This window comes from Haematobia irritans, chromosome 3, assembly GCF_050003625.1.
Source record: "Haematobia irritans isolate KBUSLIRL chromosome 3, ASM5000362v1, whole genome shotgun sequence".
NCBI classification, from domain to species: Eukaryota; Metazoa; Arthropoda; class Insecta; order Diptera; family Muscidae; genus Haematobia; species Haematobia irritans.
Genome location: NC_134399.1, coordinates 77,037,126 through 77,045,626, shown reverse-complemented (window position 1 = coordinate 77,045,626; position 8,501 = coordinate 77,037,126). Strand labels below are relative to the sequence as shown.

At 30.3% G+C, this 8,501-nt stretch overlaps 1 protein-coding gene across 1 annotated transcript in view; it reads left to right on the top strand.

Annotated features, from left to right (window-relative positions):
• Positions 1 to 3,021: 3,021 nt before the first annotated feature.
• Positions 3,022 to 8,501, top strand: part of LOC142228560 (uncharacterized) — a 126,719-nt gene continuing 121,239 nt past the window's right edge. Inside the window, exon 1 of the mRNA XM_075299017.1 lies at positions 3,022 to 4,914. The gene's annotated coding sequence lies outside the window, so the exon portion shown is untranslated. The remainder of the gene's footprint in view (positions 4,915 to 8,501) is intronic.

Sequence of the window (8,501 nt, the reverse complement as noted above, 5' to 3'; positions counted from 1 at the left end):
ATTTTCCCTCACATCTTTCTCACATCCACGAGGTTTTTTAGTTCTTAACATCTTTTCCTGTAATACCAACAATGTAGAAGAAATTATACGATTTTATAAATTTTTAAAATTTTTTTACCTTTCGCCTGGACGGAGAATCGAACCGCGGACCATGCACTTTGTAAGTTATATTTATATAGCATAGCTTGCAGCGCCCACGAACCGAATGAACAAAGTTTATTTAACAGAAACAAACATTTAGTTTGGCACCGTGGAGCAGTGGTTGCTAAGTCCGACCTACATGCCAAGGGTCGTGGGTTCGATCCCTGCTTCGACCAAAGTTTTTTTTGTTTTTTTTTTATTTTTACATATATTCCAGATATGTTCTGAAGATTCCGAAAAAATGTTAAACATTACATTGTACTATATTAAATTTTGAACTGTAGAATGTGTCTTATTAAAGACCTAAAGTCAGAAAAGAACAGTGTTTGATATAAACGAAATGGACTGTGTTGTTTCAACAATAACTTTTTTATTGAAAAAAATAATAATTTTGTAACAAACGAATTTTTTTGGTGATAAAAGTTTAAAATTTTCGAAGCAATTCAAAAAACTCTAACAAAAGAAAAACGTTTTCGGTACACGTTTTCCAAACGTTTTTTTTTTCTTTGCGTGTATATGGTCTCTAACAACCATGCAAAAATTGGTCCACATCGGTCCATAATTATATATAGCTCCCATATAAACCGATCCCCAGATTTGATCTCCGGAGTGGTGTTAGTTTATGGTCTCAAAAAACCATGCAGGAATTGGTCCATATCGGTCCATAATTATATGTAGCTCCCATATAAACCGATCCCCAGATTTGTCCTCCGAAGCCCATTGGAATAGCAAAATTCAACCGATCCGGTTGAAATTTGTTACGTGGTGTTAGTATATGGTCTCTAACAACCATGCAAAAAATGATCGATACCGGTCTTAAATATATATAAACCCCATTTAAACCGATCCCCAGATTTGACTTCCGGAGCTCTCGGAGGAGCAAAATTCATCCGATATATAGATGAATTATATGGCCACTAACAACCATGCCAAAATTGGTCCATATCGGTCTATAGTTATATAGAGCCGATCCCCAAAAACAATCTACCAAATTTTTACGTCTATAGAAAATTTTGTCAAAATTTTATTTCTATAGAAAATTTTGTCAAAATGTTATTTCTATAGAAAATGTTGTCAAAATTTTATTGATAACATATAGAAAATTTTGTTAAAATTTTATTTCTATAGAAAATTTTCTCAAAAAATTTTTTTTTTTTTGAAAATTTTGTCAAAATTTTATTTTTTTGAAAAATTTTGTCAAAATTTTATTTTTTGGAAAATTTTGTTAAACTGCATTATATACGTACTTAATCGGCCTTTTTTGTTTAATATGGACTAACTTACAATTGAGAAGACGATGTTAAGAAGTTTTAAGATACCTTGCCATCGGCAAGTGTTACCGCAACCCAAGTAATTCGATTGTGGATGACAGACTTCAGTAGAAGTTTCTACGCAATCCAAGGTGGAGGGTACATAAGATTCGGCCTGGCCGAACTTACGGCCGTATATACTTGGTATTTTTTAATTCGCATCCGAAACACTGAATTCGGATTACACATTAAGAAGAGAAAAAATTTAGTGCAACGGCTGTTGAAATGGTGAACATCCATCTTATGACAAACCCATGTTAAATTCATCGTTTCTCCACCAATTTTGCACCGCTTTCGGATCCACAAAGAACATTTTCACAACGTTTTTGGCTACGCTTTTTTGCTGGGATACAATTTAGAAAAAGGAATGAAAGTATACATTGCCATCGGCACTGTTACCACAATCCAACAAACTCGATGGCAATCTATGTTAGAACTTTGTACGCAAATAAGATTTAGCCTGACTGGAACTATCGTCCGTTTATTCTTGTTATTAATTAAGAAAATATTTTTGACTTTGAAGTATCTGCTTTAGTTTGGATGTTTATTCTGACGTTTATGTCTACGGAGCCACCGTGGTGCAATGGTTAGCATACCCGCCTTTCAAACACAAGGTCGTGGGTTCGATCCCCTCTTCGACCGAACACCAAAAAGATTTCCAGCGGTGGATTTTCCCACCTCAGTAATGCTGGTGACATTTCTGAGGGTATCAAAGCTTATCTAAGTGGTTTCACTGCAATGTGGAACGTCGTTCGGTCTCGGCTATAAAAAGGAGGTCCCTTGAACTTAACATGGAATCGGGCAGTACTCAGTGATAAGAGAGAAGTTCGCCAATGTGGTATCACAATGGACTGAATAGTCTAAGTGAGCCTGATACATCGGGCTGCCACCTAACCTTTGTCTACGTGTTTTTTTTTTCTTAAATAAATTGCGCTTAAATTTCTGCATTTCTCCTCAATAAGTCTAATTTCACAAAATGGTGAAAAGTACGCCTGAATTCGTCAAGTAAATCGAAGTATTTTCTTCTATTCGCCACTACTTTAACAATATCACTTCTCACCCACTTCATCACAAGGTCCGCATGATAATGAACCATTGTCATGGAATCCAAATGGCAAAACACCATAGGCAAGCGAAGCAATTGTAAATGGTATGAAGCCGGTGGTTGACGTACAACATGTTTGAGAGAGTGTTGGATTATAATGCAAGGGGCATTGTTGAAGTAAATGTTGCAAGTGTGGACTTTGTTGAATTGATGTAAAAATATTTGGTCGTCTATGCGAATAAAAAACCAATCCAAGGAGTTTACTAGTGGTTGAACTTGTTTTTGGTCCATACATTTTTCGGTATGATCAAACCATTTGGTATGATTGTTTGTTGCTCTCAACATTCATTAACTCGCTGCTGGGTTTCTTATTTTACTTTGTCCTACTCTCTTGGTTGGAGTTGTATGCTATGTGCTGTTATTTTTGGCTTCGGCCCAGTGAACAACCTTATCGTTGCTGTTCGTACGCACCTCAATGCAGCCATTGACTGGGCATTGTAGCCGTGTATTTTATGTGGAACTTTACAATTCAGTCTACTTTTGGATATTATGTGAAGCGTTTCAAGCTTACGCGTGATCGTTGTCATTTAAGTGCCGATTTCGAATTCTATGACAATTTCTCCTCACGAACGAATTAAGCGGACGGGTTTTTTTACGTTGATGGTGATGGTTGGTTGTCGTGGTACGCCATTTTAGAATTGAAAAAACAAACGCAAGTAGAAAAACAAAAATCAAAGGAGGAACCAAAAAAGAGCTCCACAGTTTTCAAAACAAAAAAAAAAAATTAATAAAGTGAAGTAAAACCAGCCAGAGAATTTAGTGGCGGTAGTCAAGTTAAGGGAACAAAAACCTAAAAGTGATTATTTTCAAAGAAACAAAAAAAAAAATACAAATGTATTGGGGCAACGTTTTGGTAAAACAACAAAAAGTAAAGGCCTAAAGTGAATGTGATAAGTGTACATTGAAGGAATTTCAAAACACCAAAAAAGTAGAAAATTTAGATTTGTATCACGCCATCCTATCTATAGGGACTTGGAAAGAACATAAAACCTTAACCTTTCTAAAGACAAAACGCTGGTGATGATGGTACATACAAGTTGGTGATTTGTTTGTTGCAATGCGGTCGGTCGATTCTATCGTTTAGCTTAACCATAGAATTTTAATAGCCCCCCAAACTCAACCAAACTCCAACAGTGATAATGTTTTGTGCATTCAACCAACAAAAAAACAAAATCCAGTTTTGATTGTTGTTAATGAATAAATTGTGTAAAGTGCATCGTCTATGACAACAACAACAACAATGACGACGACCAAGACTACAACCGACAACGTAGTCTAAAACAAACAACAACTACATCATAGTGGACAATGAACAACACACTTTGTTGGTGGTCGATTGAAAAGAGAATTTCTTTTACGGTTCTGTTATATTTATAAGCCATCTCCCACTCCACAGCAACAATAACAACAACAATATAACGAGTCATACACAAACGCACACCATATAAAATCAAATATTCTCCTCATGCTGCTCATGCCCCCTTCTCAAATAATGATTGATCAAATCTCTTTGAATATTTTGTGGAGAAAATAATGAGAGTTCATAAATTTCCAAATATCCGTTAAAATAAGAGCCCCAAATAGCAACAACAACATCAATAACAACTGAATCAAAACAAATGATCTATTATGAAATAAGAATGGGTGGTGGTTATATGAAATCTTCATTGGAGCCTATAACACAGTGAAAATGTGGATAATAATGAATGAAAATAATTTTAATAAACCCCAAAAACCTATTCACAAAAATTGTGAAAGAAAACTGTTTAAAAGAGAATTTGACATGTTATCATTTTGGTGAATGAAATATTGAAAATGATTTGTAAAAGAAACAAAGTTTGAAAATAAATTCCCCAATAGAATTACAATAAAGAAAAAGTGTGGCAACAAGTGTGTAAAGTTTTTGTTTTAAAACAGTCGGCAAAAGTGTTGGAATTTTAAAAATATATTAAAAAATAACAAATAATTTTTGTTTTGTATAAAATTAGTAACTAGTGAGAAATTGCAAAAATTTTGAAGAAGTTATTGATAATCACCCCCCAATTGACAAGTGCAATGTTAATAGTGGAAGAAACTCATAATTGAGTTTACCTAAATAATTTTTAAAAACCTATAAAACCTATTGATTTCTAGGATTTTATTGATTTTTTAATTAAAACAAACAAATAAAAAATTTGTTTGCACCTGTGGATTGTAGCTCTAAGCCATTAAAAGAGAAAAATTGTTTTTATAAAATCCCAGAAATTACTGGATAATTTCTTCATCGAATTGGATAGCTGCATATAGTTTTTGAGCGAACATAGTAATACGACTTATTCGAATTATCATCTCTCTTCACATCAAGTAAAGGAAAAAAAGGTAAGTCCTGTTACAGTGAATCTTCTCAGAAGTGGCGCCCACCGCAGTCCCTTCAATTATATCCACATATGGCAGGTATACACTTATGACAGGTTAAGTCTAAACGTGTATGCTTGAATCTATTCAGAAGCAATTCCTTTTATTTTGTCATCGCGGACGTGGGAAGAACCACAACTTCCTTCCATCATACGAATTTAGACCGGAGATGGAAAATCAATTTTTTAAGAAAGTCCAAAAAAGGTATTTTTTGAGCGAAAAATTACTTTTCACTAAATTTCAAAAACAAATCTATTGGAAGATTATTTTCAAGAGCTTCTTTAGACTGAATTTTAAAGCAAATAAAATTTTGTTTATTATTTTTTTACATTTTTATCCGCTTACAAAGGCTGCCGTAGTATTGTAATCACGGATGCCACAGTTATACTTCATATATAAATAAAATTTTAACAAAATTTCCTAAAGAAATTAAATGTTGACACAATTTCCTAAAGAAATTAAGTTTTGACAAAATTTTCTATAGAAATAAAATGTTGACAAATTTTTTTATAATAAAATTTTGACAAATTTTTTTTATAGAAATAAATTTTTGACAAAATTTTCTATAGTAATAAAAGTTTGACAGAATATTCCATAGAAATAAAATTTTGACAAAATTTCCTATAGATATAAAATTTTGACAAAATTTTCTATAGAAATAAAATTTTGACAAAATTTTCTATAGAAATAAAATTTTGACAAAATGTTCTATAGATATAAAATTTTGACAAAATTTTCTATAGAAATAAAATTTTGACAAAATTTTCTATAGAACTACAATTTTGACAAAATTTTTTTATAGAAATAAAATTTTGACAAAATTTTTTATAGAAATAAATTTTTGACAAAATTTTCTATAGTAATAAAAGTTTGACAGAATATTCCATAGAAATAAAATTTTGACAAAATTTTCTATAGAAATTAAATTTTGACAAAATTTTCTATAGAAATAAAATTTTGAATTTTTTTTATAGAAATAAATTTTTGACAAAATTTTCTATAGTAATAAAAGTTTGACAGAATATTCATTCCATAGAAATAAAATTTTGACAAAATTTCCTATAGATATAAAATTTTGACAAAATTTTCTATAGAAATAAAATTTTGACAAAATGTTCTATAGAAATAAATTTTTGACAAAATTTTCAATAGTAATAAAAGTTTGACAGAATATTCCATAGAAATAAAATTTTGACAAAATTTTCTACAGAAATACAATTTTTACAAAAATTTTTTATAGAAATAAATTTTTGAAAAAATTTTCTATAGTAATAAAAGTTTGACAGAATATTCCATAGAAATAAAATTTTGACAAAATTTCCTATAGAAATTAAATTTTGACAAAATTTTCTATAGAAATAAAATTTTGAATTTTTTTTTTTTTATAGAAATAAATTTTTGACAAAATTTTCTATAGTAATAACAGTTTGACAGAATATTCCATAGAAATAAAATTTTGACAAAATTTCCTATAGAAATTAAATTTTGACAAAATTTTCTATAGAAATAAAATTTTGAAATTTTTTTATAGAAATAAATTTTTGACAAAATTTTCTATAGTAATGAAAGTTTGACAGAATATTCCATAGAAATAAAATTTTGACAAAATTTCCTATAGATATAAAATTTCGACAAAATTTCCTATAGAAATAAAATTTTGACAAAATGTTCTATAGAAATAAAAACTTGGCAAAATTTTCTATAGAAATATGTTTGTAGAAATTTATTTCGGCAATGGCCGGCTATTATAAACCTTTTTTCGGAAGGTTCAAGTGCGGTTCACTTTGGGTTTAGTGAACTGCTTGAATTTATTCTGATAATTGGATGATAGTATTGCTGCAAGTAGAGGATACTGATGAGGAATGTGGTAATTCCGAAACTTGCGTCCATCCAACCATCTTGCAGTCTATACACCGAAAGAATTTTCTTCGTAAAAAGAACGAAAAATTTCTTTAAAAGTACGAAATTTGTCATTGTTTTACAACCAAAGAAACTTTTTATTAAATGTACGAAATATTTCGTACTTTTTACGAAAAAAAGTTCTTCCAAAATTTTCGTAGTTTGTAAGAAAAAAATTCGTACTTTTTATGAAGAATCTTCGTACTTTTTTGAAAACTCTTCGTACTTTTTATGAAACAATTTCGTTCTTTTTATGAAAATGCTTCGCACTTTTTATGAAAAACTTTCGTAGTTTTTATGAAAAATGTTCGTACTTTTTATGAAAAACGTTCGTACTTTTTTTTTCAAAAATGTTCGAACTTTTAGAATAAAATTACTGTCGAAAGTGCATTTGGTTGTAGTTACAAGTGTGAAAAATGACATCACTACTTTACATCTTAAGTTTTTTTTAATAATTTTTAGTTTTATTGCTTCACTTTTATTCATAGCGCTCTATCATCCAAATGAGAAGTAGCATAGACGTGCATAAAAAATAGAATAAAGGAAAACACTCAAGCTCATTATAAAAGACAATTTTATGTCGCGAACGCAAATTTTAAAACTGCAATGAAACTTCTTCGTTATTTCAAAGAAAATGTTTCGTACTTTTTATGAAGAAATCTTAACGCAGAATATTTCGTAAAATATTCGTAAAAACTTCTTCACAAAATTCATGAAACATGAAGAAAGTTTCGTTAAAAGTACGAACTTTTTACGAAGAAAAGTTAATGTAGAATATTTCGTAGAAGTTTCGTATATTCGTAAAATGTTCTTCGTAAAATTTACGAAAATGAATGAAATTTTCCTTATTTTAATGAAGAATTCACGAAGAATAGTTAATGAAGAATTCTTCGTAAAATTAACGAAGAGAATTCTTTCGGTGTAGGGCTTTGCCCAAATAAATTTGACAAACATTCTTTTCCTCTATTGGTTAAACTACTCTTCTAGTTTATTCAACGCAATGGTTTTAAAGCTGAGATCAAAACAACAAATATGAAATAAAATGTTGTCAAAAAATAAAATAAACTTTTGACAAAATTTTTCAAAAGAAAACATTTTGACAAAATTTTCTGTAGAAATAAAATTTTGACAAACCTTTATGTAGAAATAAATTTTTCCAAAATAATAATTTTTTGGTAGTTTTTGGTAAGATTTTCTCCAAATGTTGGTGGATTATTTTTGCCTCATGTTTCGAGCGTTACTGTAATGATTCTTGAAATTCAAAATTCAAGACTATTGCACCATAAATGTTATATCGGTTCAAAAATGTCTAGACAAAAGGTAATAAATCATTCGCGGGGGTACTACGGTACTGACCAGGGTGAAAAAGTATTGGAAAAAGTACTAAGTACTGCATTTTCTCTCCCCGATTTAGACTAAATATTATAAAATTACCCTCATTGTCAAGTAGAAGGACTATGTTACTATGGATTACTGTATATCAGTAATCCCTCGATTTACGTCGTGATTGGTTCCGGAATTTGACGACGTTAATCGAAACAATGTCCATTTATGTATGTATGTGCGTGTACATAATAGAAAACTTCAAAAGTAAAGGTAATTCAGTAATTTCGGTAAGAATTTCAGAAAAAAAAATGTTTCGATGTCATCAT